The following is a 19,296-nucleotide window of genomic DNA, read 5'->3' as shown; positions in this document are numbered from 1 at the left end:
AATCCATGATTTGAGTTGTATGATGCCAATGTTACATGATGCTGCATGTCACCACTGCTTTGGCTGCCATATATCAAAGGTATTATAGCAGAAACCCCTTGCTGCTAGACAGGCTAGGAGCAAGGGGAGGAGTTAATTGCAATGTTAAACCCTATGGCCTGGCCCAAAGGGACCAGGAGCAGAGATTTTAATGGATATACCTTTAAATTGTTGTAATCTATGATTTGAGTTACATGTTATAGGAATGACTATAGCAGGAACCACTCAAAAAAATGAAGGACAAGCCTCACAAGGAGTGCAAGTGCATCAGTGACACAACCTGAGCTGGCTTTGTGCCAAATAACTCCACGCAACACACCACCTCTCCTGTCCTGAGTGACCACCATAACAGATGGAGTCCAAAATCATGAACTAAATGAACTCAGTGGAAATTTTGTGAACATTTTACAGACATTTCACAGGGGTGGTCCATCGACAACAGAATGATATCTGTGTATATATATATCAAAGGATGAGAAGAGGAGTGGTAGTTAATGAGGGTGCATTGGATAGTGAGGGACCTGAGCATGATATAAATGGTATGGAATAAAGGGTGGAGAATGTACTGGTTTCAAATGAGATAAATTTCTTCATAGTAGCTTGTATGGGGCTATGTTTTGTATTGGTGATGAAAACAGTATTGATGATACAGGGATGTTTTCATCATTGCTGAGCAGTGCTTACACACAAACAAGGCTTTTTCTGCTTCTCACACCATTCCACCAGCGTGTAGGCTGGGAATGCACAAGAAGTTGGGAGGACACTGTCCTGGTTTCAGCTGGGATGGAGTTAATTTTCTTTTTAGTAGCTAGTTCAGTGTTGTGTTTTGGATTTGGTGTGAGAATAATGTTGATAACATACTGATGTTTTTAGTTGTTGCTGGGTAATGTTTATACTAAGTCAAGGACTTTTCAGTTTCTCAGGCCCTGCCAGCAAGAAGGCTGAAGTGGCACAAGAAATTGGAAGAGGAGACAGCCAGGACAGCTGATCCAAACTAGCCAAATGGATATTCCATACCGTAGGAGGTCACGCTCAGTATATAAACTGGGGGGAGTTGACCAGGGCCTGCTGATAGCTGCTCAGGGACTGGCTGGGCATGGGTCAGAGGGTGGTGAGCAATTGTATTGTGCATCACATCTTTTTTCCTTTTCCCTTCCCTTTGGATTTTATTCCTCTACCCTTCTCCCTCCTTTTCATTATCATTGTTGTTGTTATTACTATTATTATTGGGTTTATTTTATTTCAGTTTTTAAATTGTTCTTATTTCAACCCACCAGTTTTACCTTTTTCCTGATTCTCCTTCCCCATCACTCTAGGGTGGGGGTGGGAGAGTGAGCAATCAGCTGCGTGGTACTTAGTTGCTGACTGTGGTTGAACCATGACAGTCCTTCTTGGCATCCATTGTGGGACTGGAAGGGTTGAGATAATGACAGATGTGACTAGCGTGTGTTAGAATGTTATAAGTATTCATTATATTGGTTTAATACTCACTGTTCACAATGTTTTCTTTGCTCTTAAAGTTCCTGCCTATGATCTCAGGGTTGTGTTATTTACTTTACTTGCAGTATGTATTCCTTGTTGTGCTTATTTATTTTCCTTGGGACCTGAGCTAAAGTTACCGTGTTGTACTATATAGTACTGGTTTATGATATGAGAGATTAGTTTGTGAAACTAATCTGCTCTGTTTATTCAGTATTGTTGTCGCCCATGTACGTTGGGTCCCCTCTGGCAGGGAGTACTAACAACTGCACCTTTGGCTTTTCTTTTTTTGAGAGCCAACCTATGGGTGGGATGTACACCTTCCCTTTCTCCCCAGGGCTAATTACTGATGCATTTAAGACTTTTGGAAATTCTGAATATCTTCGGACTGTTGGAACCAGTATATCGCAGGTACTGATCCTATTGCTAGGAATTCTGAATGTGATTTTGACCTCCTGGACCTGGTTGAGAATTAAGCAACTAACTGTAACTAATCTAGCCCCCAGAGCAACTCCAGCCCCTGTGGCAGACAGGGCAGCTACTCCAGCCCCCATGGCAACTGCAGACCCTGCAGCAAGGACTGCAGACAGTCCAGCTCACACAACAGGCACTGTGGCCAATCCTGGCCCTGGGGTAGGTACTGAAGCTACTCCAGCCCCTGCAGCAAGGATTGCAGCTACTCCAGCCTCCACGATGAGTGATGCAGAAGACCAATCCATGTCACTGTCAGTTGCCTCTATACATAAGAAGAAATGGACATGGAAAAATGCTCATTTAGTAAAGGAAGACAAAGCAGGGCCATCACAGGAACAGGAGGAAGAAGCAGAACAAGAGGCAACCACATGATCCCTATCCCTGAGTAAGCTGTGTAATTTGTAAAAAGATTTTGCCCATCATCCAGGTGAGCATATTGTCACCTGGTTGCTTTAATGCTGGGATAATAGGGCTAATAGTTTGGAATTAGAGGGTAGGGAAGCCAAGCCCCTTGTGATCACTTACTAGAGAAGGGGGCATTGACAAGGCAATTGGAAGAGGGACACAAGTCCTCAGCCTCTGGAGGCGACTCCTGTCAAGCGTGAAGGAAAGGTATCCCTTCAAGGATATTACATGTGGTCCTGGCAAGTGGACTGCAAGAGAGAGAGGTACCCAGTAACTGAAGGAATTAGCCATGAAAGAGATGATTTGTTATGACCATGACAACACGCAGTTACCCACAAATCCTGATGAAGTTGTATGCACACAACCCATATGGTAGAAATTTGTACGAAGTGCACCATCATCATATGCCAACTCGTTAGCAGTAATGAGCTGAAAAGATGATGCGCCACCAATGGTGGATGAAGTGGCTCACCAACTTCAGGACTATGAAGATAGCATCTCTACCTCCTTTATCACAGCTGTGGAGAGACAGGTCCAGCAACTCAAAGAGGATATATTCTGCTCCCCACCTGTATGACCTGCATCTTAGCTATTAACCGTAAGTGCCCTTCTGCTCAAGAGGATTAATATAGGAGATACACACCACGGGGTACCCTGTGGTTTTACCTGCGGGACCACGGAGAAGACATGAGAAGGTGGGATGGAAAACCTACCTCAACCCTGGAGGCACAGGTACATTAATTGCAAGGAAAACCAATCACAAATAAGTGTTCTTTCAGAAAGGTTGCTGTTCCAGTCTCCAGCGGGCAGTTTCCCAGACAGAGTGGAAGTGCTGATTTTACTCTCAAACTTATGAAAAAGAATTCTAATTCATTCCTGCAAGACATAAGAGGGCAGGACTGCCCCACACTACATCTGCTCTGCACCACTTGACACCCTGGTAGAGAGTCCTATGACCAGGATTAGAGGGGCCCTGCCTCCATCCAGGTGGAGGAGAGGGATAACCAGGTTTACTGGACTGTGTGGATCCAATGAAACAGAACAAGGTCTTAAAAAAAAAAAAGATTAGTCAGGATGAGTTTGGTACAATGCTCTGGGTGATGCTCTGTTGTGTGTTGAGAAACGAATGTACTCTGAGTAATTAGAAAAGATAAGGTGGGCACCTGAAGGAGATAAGGAGACCATCAAGTCAGGAAATCGCTGAACAAAGAAAATTGAAAGGTCTATTCCACCTAGATCCCATCTATTATGAAAGGAATGATTGAGTGTCAAAATCAAATGAATATGTATGTAAAGATGTTGTAACCTCTCATGAAAACTGTATAAAATACCTAACTTTTCACTGAAAACTTTGGAGCTAGTTTGTCCGGTATGAATCGGCTAGCTCCCCAACATTGCACGAAATAAATACTTTTGCTGCTTAAAGACAAAATTAATCTCTGAGCAGTTACTCTGTGTCGTTTTGGCATCACCAATGGCCTGGCATGTTAGATTCACAGTATAAAGCTCTAGTAGATACAGGTGCACAGTGTACCCTAATGCCATCAAGCTATGAAAGGGCAAAAAACATTACTATTTCTGGAGTGACAGGGGGATCCCAACAGCTAACTGTATTGGAGGCTGAAATAAGTTTGACTGGGAATAAGTGGCAAAAACATCCCATTGTGATTCACTCAGAACCTCCATGCATCCTTGGCATAGATGACCTCAGGAGAAGGTATTTCAAGGACCCAAAAGGTTACCAGCTTTTGGTATAGCTGCCTTGGAAATGGAGGAATTTAAGCAGATGTGTATTTTGCCTGGCCTTTCAGAAGACTTCTTTGTGGTGGGGTTACTGAAAGTCAAAGAACAGGCGCCAATTGCTACAACAATGGTGCACCAGCAGCAATATCACACCGAACGAGACTCCTTGAGTTCCATCCATAAGCTGATTCATTGACTAGAGAACCAAGGAGTGATCAGAAGGACCTGCTCACCCTTTAATACACCCATATGTCCAGTGCTAAAGTCTAATGGAGAATGGAGACTAACAGTGGACTATCGTGGCCTGAATGAAGTCATGCCACCACTGAGTGCTGCCACACCAGACACGCTAGAACTTCAATACGAACTGGAATCAAAGGCAGCCAAGTGGTATGCCACCACTGATATCGCAAATGCATTTTTCTCAACCCCTTTGGCAGCAGAGTGCAGGCCAGAACTCACTTTCATCACTTGGAGGGGCGTCCAGTACACCTGGAATCGACTGCCCCGGGGGTGGAAACACAGCCCTACCATCTCCCACGGACTGATCCAGGCTGCACTAGAACAGGGTGAGGCTCCAGAACATCTGTAATATATTGATGACATCATCATATGGGGTAATACAGCAAAAGAAGTTTTTGAGAAAGGAGAGAAAATTATTCAAATCCTTCTGAAAGCTGGTTTTGCCATGAAACAAAGTAAAGTCAAGGGACCTGCACAGGAGATCCAGTTTTTTAGAATAAAATGACAAGATGGACATCATGAGATCCCAATGGATGTGATCAACAAAACAACAGCTATGTCTCCACCTACTAACAAGAAAGAAACTCAGGCTTTCTTAGGTGTTGTGGGCTTTCGGAGAATGCACATTCCAAACTACAGTCTGATTGTAAACCATCTTTACCATGTGACCTGAAAGAAGAATTATTTTAAATGGGGCCCTGAGCAACGACAAGCCTTTGAACAAACTAAGCTGGAGATAGTTCAAGCAGTAGTCCTTGGGCTAGTCCAGACTGGGCAAGATGTAAAGAATATGCTCTACACTGCAGCAGGGAGAATGGCCCTACCTGGAGCCTCTGGCAGAAAAGACCAGAGGAAACTCAAGGACGACCTTTGGGCTTTTGTACTCAGGGATATAGAAGATCAGAGACCCGCTGTACTCCAATGGAAAAAGATATTGGCAGCTTATGAAGGGGTTCAAGCTGCTCTACAAGTGATTGGTACTGAAGAAGAGGCAGAGGAAGAGATGACACATGTTGAAGAGGCACCACTGTATAATACATTATGAGACAATGAGAAGCAATATGCCTTGTTTACTGATGGGTCCTGCCATATTGTAGGAAAGCATCGGAGGTGGAAGGCAGCTGTATGGAGTCCCCTACAAGTCGCAGAAACTGCTGAAGGAGAAGGTAAATCATGTCTGTTTGCAGAGGTGAAAGCTATCCAGCTGGCTTTGGACATTGCTGAAGGAGAAAGATGGACAATACTTTGCCTCTAGACTGATTCATGGATGGTGGCAAATGCCCTGTGGGTGTTGTTGCAGCAATGGAAGCAGAGTTATTGGCAACACAGAGGTAAATCCATTTGGGCTACCGCATTGTGGCATGATATCACTGCCCGGGTGGAGAACCTGGTTGTAAAGGTATGTCATGTAGATGCTTATGTACCTCAAGAGTCAGGCCACTGAAGAATATCAAAACAACCAGCAGGTAGATCTGGTTGCTAAGACTGAAGTGGCCTAGGTAGACCTGGATTGGCAACATAAGGGTAAAATATTCATAGCTCAGTGAGCCCATGACACCTCAGGCCATCAAGGAAGAGATGAAACATATAGATGGGCCTGGGATTGAGGGATGGACTTGACCATGGACACTATTGCACAGGTTATCTATGAATGTGAAACATGCTACAATTAAACAAGCCAAGTGGTTAAAGCTTCTGTGGTATGGAGGACTAGCTAAAATATAAATATGGGGAAGCTTGGCATATTTACTATATCACACCCCCACAGACCTACCAAGGCAAGCGCCATGTGCTTACAATGGTGGAAGGAAACATGGGATGGCTGGAAACATACCCTGTGCCCCATGTGGATACAAGAATTTACTTTAAAGAAAACAAGAAAGAATTTGAAAAACAGGATGTTAATCAACCCTTACAAACAGTTAACAAAACACAGCCTTGGGAGAAGGAACAGACACCATAAATACCTCAAGCTAAGAAAGAACAAGATAAACTCAAGGAGAACCAAGTGGTTAATGAGACTAAACAGAAAATTACTTGAACTATGTGTGAACTATATCAATTAGCATACTAAAATATCCACCCTCGAGCAAAGAAAGCCCCCTATTAGCAAAGTCCCCTCCCCACTTATAACAACCAGCGAGAATTAAGTGTGACTAAATGTAATTATAAACAATTTTTCAGTGTGTATAAAAAGTTTTATCATGTATTAAGAGGTGTGCTAGCTTTGTGGATTTACCACCTAGCACCTATCTCTGCGCAGACATGCAATATCTGGTGAAGAACCCAGTTCTGGGATAACAGTTTTGGTGACCCAGTGAGATGGCCATAAGGCCTTGCCGGGATCGTCTTGCCATCCTCAACAGTGGACCAGATCAGATAGAGCTCCAGCATGCACTAACGACTTGATCGTGGACTCCTCTGGATTCCCTCTAAAGTCAGGGCAATGAGTGACTAAAAGGTGCAACACCCAAATAGAGATATTTGTGCAAGAGCAAAAGGGAGTAAGAATTCCTGGATTGGTGAGTATCCCATTTAGAATTTACTCTCGCAAAAGATTAATCTTTCTCTGTGGTGGGTTGACCTTGGCTGGCCACCAGGTGCCCACCAAGCTGCTCTATCACTCCCCTCCTCAGAATGGGGCGGGGGGGGGGCAGAAAATAATAAAATAATATGGAAAAAACACTTGTGGGTCAAGATAACGGCAGTTTAATGAAACAATAGTAAAAGTCGCACATGCAGAAGCAAAGAAAACCAAAAGATGTTATTCTCTACTTCCCATTGTAGAGTATCTTCAAATTTTAATAAAAGTATATTTAGTGTTTGCTTGCAAAATAATTAGCTATAGGAATATCTTGATTTTAAGAATCAAGTCTCTATGTTAGCATTATGCTAGTACTTATTAATCAATGATGTATGAGTTGCTGTGTTCCCTGTCACTTAAGCTGTGATATTTAGAAGTCCCTGCTTTCTGGACCATGTTAACCTCGGTCTTTAATCTCTAGACCATAACCAGAGCATATAGGTTCTATTGTGTATGAGATGAATTATTGGACAATTTGGAAAGACAGACATCTAGTCGTCCAACTTGGCAACAAAACATACTTTTAAGGTGTCCTGAATTGATCTACCTTCGTTATAATACCAAAGAACATACCCACAGGTCAAGAAGACCCTCACCCAGGTGAAGACTCTTCCTCTGCGCAAGCATAGTAACCGAAGAAGATGACACAGCAGATATTATAATTATATGCAAATTAAACACCAATCATTGTAACTGGGAGTGTACTACTTAGTAATTTTTGTGTATAAATGTAACAGTAAAATCGGCATAGGTGTGCTTGATTTGTGGGGATTCCACCGAGCACCCAGTGCTGCAATAAAGAAATGCCTGCTTATCTACTTTGTGTAGATGGGTTTTTTGTTTCCCAGCTAACAGTTTTGATGACCCAGATGGGACCTTACAAGTGAGACTGAAATAGATTGAGTGCTGATTGAACTCCAGCCGGCACCAAGTAATTCTCGGGGAGAAACATCACCCTTGACTCATAAAGCTCCTCACAACATTCCCTGGAAAAGGAGGTGTAAGGCACTTCTTTAAAATTTTGTTTGGAAAGCCTGTCTTGTGATAAAACAAGGCAAGAATTTTGTTAGAAAGCCTGCCTGTAAGATGCAGCGCAGGGTTAGAGCTAAGAGGGTACCCGTTTGCATTCAGAAGCCTAGGCGTCCGCCTGTCAGTCATAAGCGAAAGCTATTGCTGGGTTGGACTTTGTTTGGTGGTTTGTTCTGGTAATTACCTTTTGTGTGTGTGTATATATATATATTTATTATCTTTTTCTTTTGGACTTTGATTGTTCTGGTAATTATCTTTTATATATATATAATGTCATCAGGATTTGTAATATTGTTTAAGAGTAAAAAGTGCTGGAAATTTGGTGACAGACAAAAAGATACCAAAAACATCGCTGTTAGGGTGACTGTCAGCACATTGGGGAGATTTGCATGATGATCTACGTAAAAGCCAGATGATTTAATACTGTAATCATTGGTGGCCTTTGTATGTTTTGGAGGATCAGGAAAAATGGCCAAAGAATGGAACCTTGAGTTATAATACTATTTTGCAGTTAATATTGTTCTGCAGAAGAGAAAGTACATGGAATGAAGTGCCATATGTAGATTTGTTCTTTTATTTGAGACAGCAAACAGATTGGCAGAATGAATGTAAGCTAATCAGTTGAGACAATTTGGTGATGATGTTAACGTCAGAAAATAAGAAAACAAAGAGTTGCGGTTTGGCTTGTGATATTGGAAAGAGGTGTATTAAGTGTATAGTACCAAAAGAGGATGAAATGGAATTAGAACTAGAGGTAGCATAGCACCTCCAGGGGAGGGACAGAATTTCCCTCCCTCACATTTAAAAGAAAGAAGTATTGAAACAGAACTGGATAGTAGCGGAGTGGGGGATGAGATGGAAGAAGTAGTGATTCATACTCCAGTGTCTCGAAGAACTAGACACCAAGCCCAATTATTAGCTCCCTTGAGACAAGGAGTAGAACAGAATGGGCCAGTATATGTAAAGGTGCCGTTTTCAATAACAGACTTAATGGCGTGGAAACAAGCAGCAGGGGTGTACAGAGAAGATCCAGAGAGGGTAGGAAGAGTAGTAGAGACAATTATTAAGACTCAGGAGCCTGACTGGAATGATTTAAATGTAATATTGGATAATTTATTGGATAGTACTGAGAAGCAGATGGTATTGAAGGTTGCAAAGGGACAGGCAGAAACAGCACATATGAATGAAATTCCCCCTGGAACTTTGGAGCACAATTTTGCTTCAGGAGATCCCCAGTGGGATCTGAATAATGTGGAACACAGAAGAAGGTTAAATCGATATAAAAAATGGGTGCTGTATGGAGTAAGGCATGCAACGCCAAGAGCCTTAAATTGGTCTAAATTATATGAAATCAAACAGGATAAAAATTAATATCCTTCTGTGTTCTTGGAAAAATTAAAGGAGACTGTTAGAAAATATACTGATTTAAAATTGGAAACTGAGGCAGAACAACAACAATTGGCTGCGATTTTTACGGGACAATCAGCACCCAATATAAAAAGAAAACTCCAAAAGTTAGAGGGAGATGATTCTAGGAATTTAAATACCATGCTTGAAGTAGCATGGAAAGTTTATAACAATCAGAAAAGGAAGAAGAACAAAGGAAAGAGAAGAAAGAAAGAGGTAGGGATAGCAGATTGGTGGCTCTTTTAAACAGGGAATGCAGTAAAGGGAAGAGGATGAGCCAGAGGAAGAGGTTTTAGAAACTTTGGAAACAGAGAACAAAATGCACCCTTAGCAACAGATCAATGTGCATATTGCAGGGAAGACGGGCAGTGGAAAAATGACTGCCCTAAATTGAAAAAGGGTCGGAGAGAGGCAGCAAGACCCTGGACGACTGAAGAGGACTGGAGGGGAACTCAGCTGAGCTTCTGGTTATAATTAAGCTGGGATATGATAAGGTTGAATTCTTAGTGGACACGGGATCAACATATTCTGTTTTGAATACTTGCAAAGGGAAATTAGGAAACAAAATGGCCAGTATAATTGGAGCAACTTGGAAGCAGGAAAATAGGCCATTCTTTCAATCCCTAGATTTTAAATTTGGAAATAAGGTAATTACATATGAATTTTTGTACGTACCAGACTGTCCAGTACCTTTGTTGGGGCGAGTTTTATTGTCCAAATTAAACGTGCAGATAGTGTTTGAGGAAGGAGAAATTCTTTTAAAGATATCAGAGTCAAATACGGGGGAAATATTAATGATAAAGGAGGAAGTTAAGGAACAAATACTACAGGAGATAGAGCAGGCTGTTATACCTATAGCCTGGAATATAGACATACCTGGTAAGTCAAAGAAAACACAATCTGTAAAAATAGTGTTGAAAGAACAAGCAAAACCAGTAAGGATTAAACAATATCCAATTAAACCAGAGGTTAAACATGGAATCAAGAAATTGATTGATGAATTTTTAAAATTTGGAAATCTGGAGGAATGTGAGTCAGAATATAATACCCCAATTTTACCATTAAGCAAACCTTCAGGTGAATATAGGTTAGTCCAGGATTTAAGGGCTATCAATCAAATAGTCAAAGACATACACCCTGTAGTTGCAAATCCATATACACTTTTAACTGCATTGAGAGAGGATCATCAGTGGTTTACAGTGCTTGATTTAAAGCATGCTTTCTTTTGTATACCACTGGAGGAGGAAAGCCAAAAATTATTTACTTTTGAGTAGGAAAATATGCAAACAGGATGAAAGACATAATTAACATGGACAAGACTGCCACAAGGGTTAAAAAATAATCTGATGATCTTCAGTAACCAGTTGGCAAAAGATCTGGAAAGATGGAAGCAAAGTCATACAGAGCCTAAATCTGGACATCTGCTTCTACAATACATGGATGACACCTTGATTGCTACAGAAGAGAGACCAACCTGCATGAAGGTAACAATAGACCTTTTAAACTTTCTTGGACTAAATGGATATAAAGTGTCTAGAGATAAGGCACAAATAGCAAGCTGAACAGTAACATATCAGGGTTTTGAGATTCCGAAAGGACAACAACAATTTGGAACAAACCGTAAAGAGGCAATTTGCAATATTCCCGAGCCTAAAAACATTCATGAGTTAAAAGCATTTCTGGGAATGGCTGGATGGTGTCGCCTCTAGATAATGAATTACAGTCTGATAGCAAAGCCACTACATGAAGCTCAAAAGGTTGTAACTTTTGTATGGGGCCCAGTACAGTGAAAAGCATTTCTTGATTTAAAACAGGCTTTAATGACTGCACCAGCATTGGGACTTCCAGATCTAACCAGAGATTTTCAGCTGTCTGTTCATGAAAGGCAACATCTTGCACTCGGGGTGCTGACTCAGAAAATGGGAAGCTGGAAAAGGCCAGTTAGATATTTCTCCAAACAACTGGATACTGTAAGTAAAGGATGAACTACTTGTCTTCCAGTAGTTGCTGCTACAGTGATGATAATACAAGAAGCTCAAAAATTAACATTGGGAAGGACAATAACAGTATATGTACCACCCATGGTAATTACTGTTTTAGAACAAAAAGGTGGTCACTGGTTATCCCCTAGCAAAATGATGAAATACCAAGTGATTTTGACAGAACAGGATGATGTCATTTTGAAAACAACTCACTTTGAACTCAGTGCAGGAAGAAGGACAGTTAGAACATGACTGTTTGGTGACCATTGAACATGTCTATTCTACTTGAGAAGACTTAAAAGGATAGACCACTGGATGACCCTGACTGGAATTATACACAGATGGTAGTAGTTTTGTGGAGGATGGAATATGATACGCAGGATATGCAGTGACTACTGAGAATTCTGTTGTAGAAGCAAATTCACAGAATGTCAGCTCTTTTCACTACAAGATAACAGAAAGGGAAGTTCCCAGTCTATCTAGACTATTCACTGTTTTAAATACTTCTATGGCACTGCTTTTGTATACTTCAGAAAGGAAGCTAGTAACCCCACGATCAGCAGCGCTTGCTTATACAGACTTAGACCACTGAAAATTCTACTTTGTTAATGATGGTAGTAGCAGCAACCCCCCTATGTTAGAGATAAATAATCAGAGAATAACTTGCTAGACCTTATTCATATCAAGTAGAATTTTTCAGCTTCTACTGCAATAAGAAAACCACATTTAGTGTGGTACTACATCATGAGTTTGACATCTATGCTGATATAATCTTGTAGGAAGTTATGCCTCAATTATGCTACACGGCCAATTGGCAACATACGTTCAACTATCAGGGACACCTGGGGGACGGGGTTGCAATTCTCATGCACAGTCGAGTGAGGGTCAAAAATAATTAGTCAATAGAGCTATTCACATACAAAGGAAAAAATGGCCTGCAGTACCTAGGCACAAAGATAAATTTTAGCCTCTGTTTTAATTGTCAGCCTGAAGTACTCCAAAAACTAAATCTAGAAACATAATTTTAAAGTTGAAAATTTGTTTAGTCTAATCCTGCCCTCACATTTATATAGCAACATGGCAATGGATACATATTACTTCTGCTATCTGATATTTTTCAGTTTACTATCTATTGCCCTTATTTTGCCATCAGCAAGTATGTCAAATAACGTATTTTCCATTAAAAAAAATAAAATAAACCCCCCTACCCCACAACCTATAAATGACTAAAGCACTACAAATGGCTATATGTTAAGTACAGGAAATAAAAAAAAAAAAAAAAAAAAAAAAAGAGATTCTATTCTCCCCCTCTGCATTCATGCCTTCCATCTCTGCTCTAGTACTAATAAGTGCTACTTGTAATAACAAAACATTAAGAACATTTCACAGGCAAACATAATTCTCATGTTGTGGGTTTTTATAGCTTGATTTACCTTAAGAATAATAAATATTTTATGTCTTCAGCTTAAACTAACAAAAAATTCAACCCTTTGTTCCATGAAAACCCATTCAGATAAGTTTTTAATAGCTGTTCCTTGGTTAAATTCTCACAATGCTTATCTTAGAAATTAGCAATATTTCTCTTAATTAAAGGCATTATGGATTTTTTAACATCCACAAACAGCAAACAAAACTTTCATATTTACCTCAGAAAATCCATACTCACTTTATTCATTCTGGAAGAGGAAGGGCACAATTGACTACACCAGAATTTTCACCTCTGGCATCACTACTCTGTCACATTCAGCTTCACAGAATCTCCAATGCATTACTTCCTATTATCTAAACAAACATTGGGACAGCTACAAAACAAGAAAATGTAGTGTTCCCGTTCATGCCAAAGATATAAGAACTTACAAACTTCTAACTACACATTTGGAGATAACATCCAGTTTGCTGATGATACCAAACTGGGAGGCGCTGTTGACTCTCTTGAGGGACAAGAGGCCTTGAAGAGGGATCTGGATAGATTGGAGTATTGGGCAATCATCAATGGCATGAAATTTAACAAGACCAAATGCTGGGTTCTGCACCTGGGACAGAGTAATGCCTGAAACAAGTGTAGATTGGGAGACTAGTGGCTGGAGAGCAGCCCTGCAGAAAGGGATCTGGGGGTGCTGGTTGACAGCAGGCTCAATATGAGTCAGCAGTGTGCCCTGGCAGCCAAGAGGCCAAACTGCATTCTGGGATGCATCAAACACAGTATAACCAGCTGGTCAAGAGAGGTGATTATCCCTCTGTATTCAGCACCAGTGTGGCCCCACCTTGAGTGTTGTGTGCAGTTCTGGGCCCCACAATTTAAAAAACATGTTAAGGTCCTTGAATGCATCCAGAGAAGGGCAACACAGCTGGTGAAGAGGGCTGGAAGGCTTGTCCTACGAGGAGCAGCTGAGGACTCTGGGTTTGTCTAGTTTGGAGAAAAGGAGGCTGAGGGGTGATCTCATTGCTCTCTACAGCTTCCTGAGGAGGGGAAGTGGAGAGGGAGGTGCTGATCTCTTCTCCCTGGTATCCAGTGACAGGATGTGTGGGAATGGTTCAAAGCTGTACCAGGCGAGGTTCAGAGTTGACATTAGGAAGCATTTCTTTACCAAGAGAGTGGTCAAACACTGGCAAAGGCTTCCTAGAGAGGTAGTTGATCCTCTATGACTGTCCTTGTGTAAGAGGCATTTGGACATTGTCCTTCACAACATGCTTTAACTTTTGGTCATCCTTAAAGTGGTCAGGAAGTTGGTCTAGATGATGATTGTAGGACACTTCCAACTGAAATATTCTATTCTAGAACGAAAGGACCTATGGATACTGTATTAAAATAAATATAAAACTGAAAGAATAATTCTAAACAGGACATCTCTCCCTTCCAATATACCACAGCTATCTTTTGTTGATAACTAGGTGTACTGCATCTAATTTCCCTGACATTCTTTTATTATTTTTTTTAACCAAAAGGCAAGTCTATGAATATTGTCTATAATAACCTTATAAAAGGCTGTCCTTGTGTCCATTAGATGACAGAGTAGTCAGAAAAACAATACTGGTATTTTAAGTGAGGACATTTAAGTGAGGACAATGAATGTATGATAAGCATATCACTGAACTACATCTAAAGAGGTCCAATAAACCTAGACCACGAATTACAGGATTCATATTATACAACTATCCTCAGTTAGCCGTTACTCGGTAAAACGATTTGGCCTTTAAGCTCATAAACCTCCTAAAAAAAACAAAACACAAAACCCCTCAAAACTATAAAAACAAAAACCAAATAAAACACCACCACAGGCCTCCCCCAATCCCACCACAACCAAATTACATCCTCTAGTCACTCTCCCCCCCCATGAATATAGGCTGCTTTTCTTCTTCTTAACAGACTGTTTTGTATTTCACCCATTAGATATGCATAAAATACTACTTAAAATGTATTAGAATGCTGGATTTACTCCTTTTGTACAGTTTTCTCCACAGTCTTGCATTAATACTTACTGGAGACTTAACTTTTCAGTGTAAATATACACAAATACAATGACGTAACAGAATCACTCAGTAACTGCCCTTAGAAGTGGTGGCAGTCACTCACAAGTAGTAAGGGATAGTTTTTAAAAGAAACAAATGTTTCTTCTTCTATTTAGACTGTGGTTCCATAGAACTAACAAGAACAAGATTTGAGCAAATACACAAGCATGCAATCTCAAATTCTTACATAGTTAATTACTGAAAATCTTATATTAAGATTTGGAGAAAAAGCTGAAGTAAATGGAAAAAATAAAACCTGTTTTGAACTACCTGGATGGAAGAGCTACATGCACCATTAGAAATTACTCCAATTAAAAATTATAGGTAAGCAGACTTCTGGGCACTCACAGCAGCAGGCTTTTTGGGGGGATGTTTTTAACTCAAAAGGTAAACATACACCTCTTTTATTAGTTGCATATCACAATTGTAACACCTAGAAAATAAATATTCTTTGCTATTTTCAGCATTTATAAAAATATATATTACACATCTGTTTCTGGAAGTACAACAGGTACAGGCTGCAGTGATAAGAACAGTCAGTTTGGATCTTGAATGCAACACAGCAGAATTTAAAACAGTGACTGGAATATTTTAGGAAGCAAGTTGGTTGGGAGCCTGTGAGCAGTGTTTAAAAAGAATAATCAAAATCCTTGCCATATAGATGCATTTTTATCACCTGACATGGTAATGCATAGTAAAGATAAGAGTTGGTGCTACATGTCTGATCTACCCCACATCCACATTAGCTCACCTTTAATATGCAGAGTTTGGGAAAAACCTATGCCTTCCAGCCTTTCTATTTTAGTTTCTTAGTGGCTATGACAGTTAGATCCACAAGGCATGCTAAGATAAACTATAATTCTACAGCCCAAAAAGGAAAAGAAAAATGAAAACCTTCCTTCATCCCAGGCTCAAGTCCTCAGTCTCTTTCCAAATGCAGCTCTACATGTGATGATAGTGAAGCAAGCTACAGTAAATGGCTTCTGCTAAGAATAAACTTTCCAGGGAAAAAAAAGGTAAAATATTTATGGCTGCACCAACTAGGAAGATAACTTAAGCAATCAGCACCCTATTTGCACCAGAAACTACACAGATACTCCTCCAGGAGGAATCAAGAGGTCTCCCTTTCCTAAAAATTAGTATTTGATACTAACAGCTGATTAAGTCCCTCTCCTAGCTCAAAGATGAAGGGGAAGCTTATAAATAGGGGTGGGAAGGTCTCCTCTCCCTTCAGCCCCTCCCACAAGCCAGCAGTCTAGTAGGACCCCATCAGGACACATCTTCACACCCTGTCCTGTTGCAACCACATTCTGCTCACTCAGCAATTAGTTTCCTCTTGACCTCCATTTGTCCTTTTAATCAGAAGAGGAATAAAAAAAAATTAGAGTACAAATAGTTCTGTACAATAATATTCCATGCATCTCTCAATATTATTAAAACAACCCAGTGGACATAGTTATTTGTTGAAGCCATTATTTGCAGCTGGACCCAGGGCATTAATATATCTTTATATCTTTCACTAAAGCTTAAAAAGCAAATGCAAGTTTCTCTCATACACATTCAGTCTTACAACCTACTGTCATCCATTCCCACATTCTCATTGGTGCATAATTCACACAGCAAGTACCTGCCCCAGCACTGCACTCCTGATGCTAATGGCTGCCATTGCCTCATATTTTTTTCAGTTGCAGCATCCTTAGCTGAAAAGAAATCCCGTGAAACAAAGAATATACTCCTACAATGTTACGCAGTTTATAATATAACCCCAGCACAATACATGTGATCCTACATGCAGCCATCCAGACTCTCCTACTGTTTTTCCAAATAAACCCTATCCTTCCACAGGAAAACTTAACAACTATCATCAGTACAACATGCAAATATATTTGTAACCGACAGGGATTCCCCCTTCCCCTCCCCCCACACATCTTATTCCTAGTCCAATCCTCCCCCTATCTAGTCCAACCCTAAAAAGAGCAGCCGCCTTATACCTTGACTTGATTCCTTGCAGACTATCTCAGCACGCAGGACAGCAATTATGACACCAGTGAAATTGACAGCATAAATAACGACAGAAAGCCTAAGAAACAAGCATTTCCTTCAACTGCTGCTATCTCCAACTCCACCATCTTCTTTCCCCTCCTACTCTAACAATCACCAGCAGAGCCTGCTCCTGCCTACTCCTCTCTCCCCCCGCCTCCCTCCACGTGACCAACTTTCTCTCTCCAGCCTCTAAAACACTAACAAAAGGGGTGCGGGATGAAGCTGTTTTTCTGAGGTAGGCACAGCTGATGCAGGCAGGAAACTAGCTATTCCTTCCCTCAGTAGAAGAGGATGGTGCAGGATCCTAGCCACTCTCTAACAGCAAGAGCAACAAATGCATTAAATCGGATCCTGTTGCTTAGGAAAGGGTATGTATGCAGCTTGCTTTAGTCGCTGTCAGCCCAGCCCATGCAGGAAAACATGCTGCAGTAGAAAGCTTCCTCCATGCACCTTGACAAGTTTATTTCTCTCCCCTAACAAACTAATCCAAATTTCATCACAGACAGTACATTTTAACATGTTTGAACTTAAAAATGCAGCAAATGCAAAAAACCTGCCTAATTATGTAATTGCACCAGTCTATTAGCTACAGATATCAGTGTAAATCAAGTAAATGGATCTTGCAATGAATTCTAAGGAGGTTAGCTATATAGTTACGTGCACATTAACCTGATTTGCATGTACAGCTCAGCAGGGCTGCCTTAAGCCATTACAGCTGCTGAGAAAGTCTGTAGCACCTCAGTTCAATTCATTAACTAGCCCATTTCTAGCACTAGCTCACCTAAAGCCACATAGAAAGCAGGGAGAAACTCACAGCAGGCACCAAACTGCATACTATAGAGGAAAAAAATATTCCTTCTCACCTGGAGAAGCATTTGAAGTAGGAAGTTTTATTGCTGTTTCAATTGCTTTAGTGCAGAAGAGACTGTAAACAATGCAGGTAAATCTTTCCTTCAATGGAGTTGAAGGCTGCAAGTGACCAGCACCCAGATACCTTTTCCCTGCCCCAAACATACCCCTAAAGGCTCAGAAACTTCTTACAAAGTGTACTAAAGAGCAAATTTCACATTAAGGTTATCATGCACAAGCAATTTCCTTTGATAAAATAGTATTTAATCGCCCTGTTTCACTGGAAGCAATGTGTTATCTGAAGGTTTTTAAATTACTGTCCTCTTCCTTATGCCTTTGTCAGCAAGGTCAAACAGCCTTACATCATCCTCTCCATGTGCCAGTGCCCCTATGCAAGGAATCACAGCTCAATCTGCTCTTCTCCAAGCTGAATAGATGAAACCTGTAAAACAGTAATTTCTCAGGATTATTTTTCAGCCCCAGAACACTTTTGTGGTCCTTTTTCCAACATTCCCACATCTTTTGAAAAGTGATCATAAGATCTATGCAGCTGACTAGTACAAGAGCAATCCTCAATGGGTCTGATACTCTTCCTTCTCCTTCTTTACATTAGGGTACATGGGATCTGGCTGAGATGGAGTTAATTTTCCCCATAGCAGCCCTCATAGTGCTGTGCTTTGTATTGGTAGCTAGAAAGGGGGTGGTAACATACCAGTGTTTTGGCTAATGCTGAGCAGTGCTCACACACCATCAAGGCTTTGTGAGCATCTCCAACCTTTCCCCACCCTCTCACCACTAGGTCGGGAGTGGGCAAGATCTTGGGAGGGGGCATAGCCAGGACAGCTGATCCAAAGTGACCAATGGGATATTCCATACCATATGATGTCTGCTCAGATATAAAAACTAAGAGGAAGGGGGGGCATTTGTTATTTACAGCATTTGTCTTCTAGAGTAACTGCTATGCATCCTGAAGCCCTGCTTCCTGGTAAGTGGCCAAATATCACCTGCTGATGGGAAGTAGACAATAAAATATTTTGTTTTCCTTTGCTTCTGTGGACAACCTTTGCTATTGCTTTATTAAACTGCCTTTATCTTGACCCACAGGGTTATTTTCCATCTTATTTTCTCTCTTCCCCCCCTCCCCCCATTCTGCTGAGGAGGGAGTGACAGAGTGACTTGGTGGGCACCTGGGATCCAGCCAAGGTCAGCCCACCACAGGCCTACAGTTCTCAGCAGGTCAGGTGGGGAGGGGCATGCCTAACAGAAGAGGAGCAGTGTCCTGGTTTTGGCTGGGATAGAGTTAATTTTCTTTTCAGTAGCCAGTACAATGCTGTGTTTTTGAGTTAGTATGAGAATAATGTTGACAATAACACACTGATGTTTTTAGTTGTTGCTGGGTAATGTTCATACTAAGACAAGGACTTTTCAGTTTCTCAGGCCCTGCCAGCAAGAAGACTGGAGGGTCACAGAAAATTGGGAGGGGACACAGCCAGGACAGCTGACTCAAAC

This window comes from Falco peregrinus, chromosome W (genome assembly GCF_023634155.1).
Source record: "Falco peregrinus isolate bFalPer1 chromosome W, bFalPer1.pri, whole genome shotgun sequence".
NCBI lineage: Eukaryota > Metazoa > Chordata > Aves > Falconiformes > Falconidae > Falco > Falco peregrinus.
The sequence above is the reverse complement of the archived record's forward strand: the minus strand, read 5'-3'. Positions refer to the sequence as shown.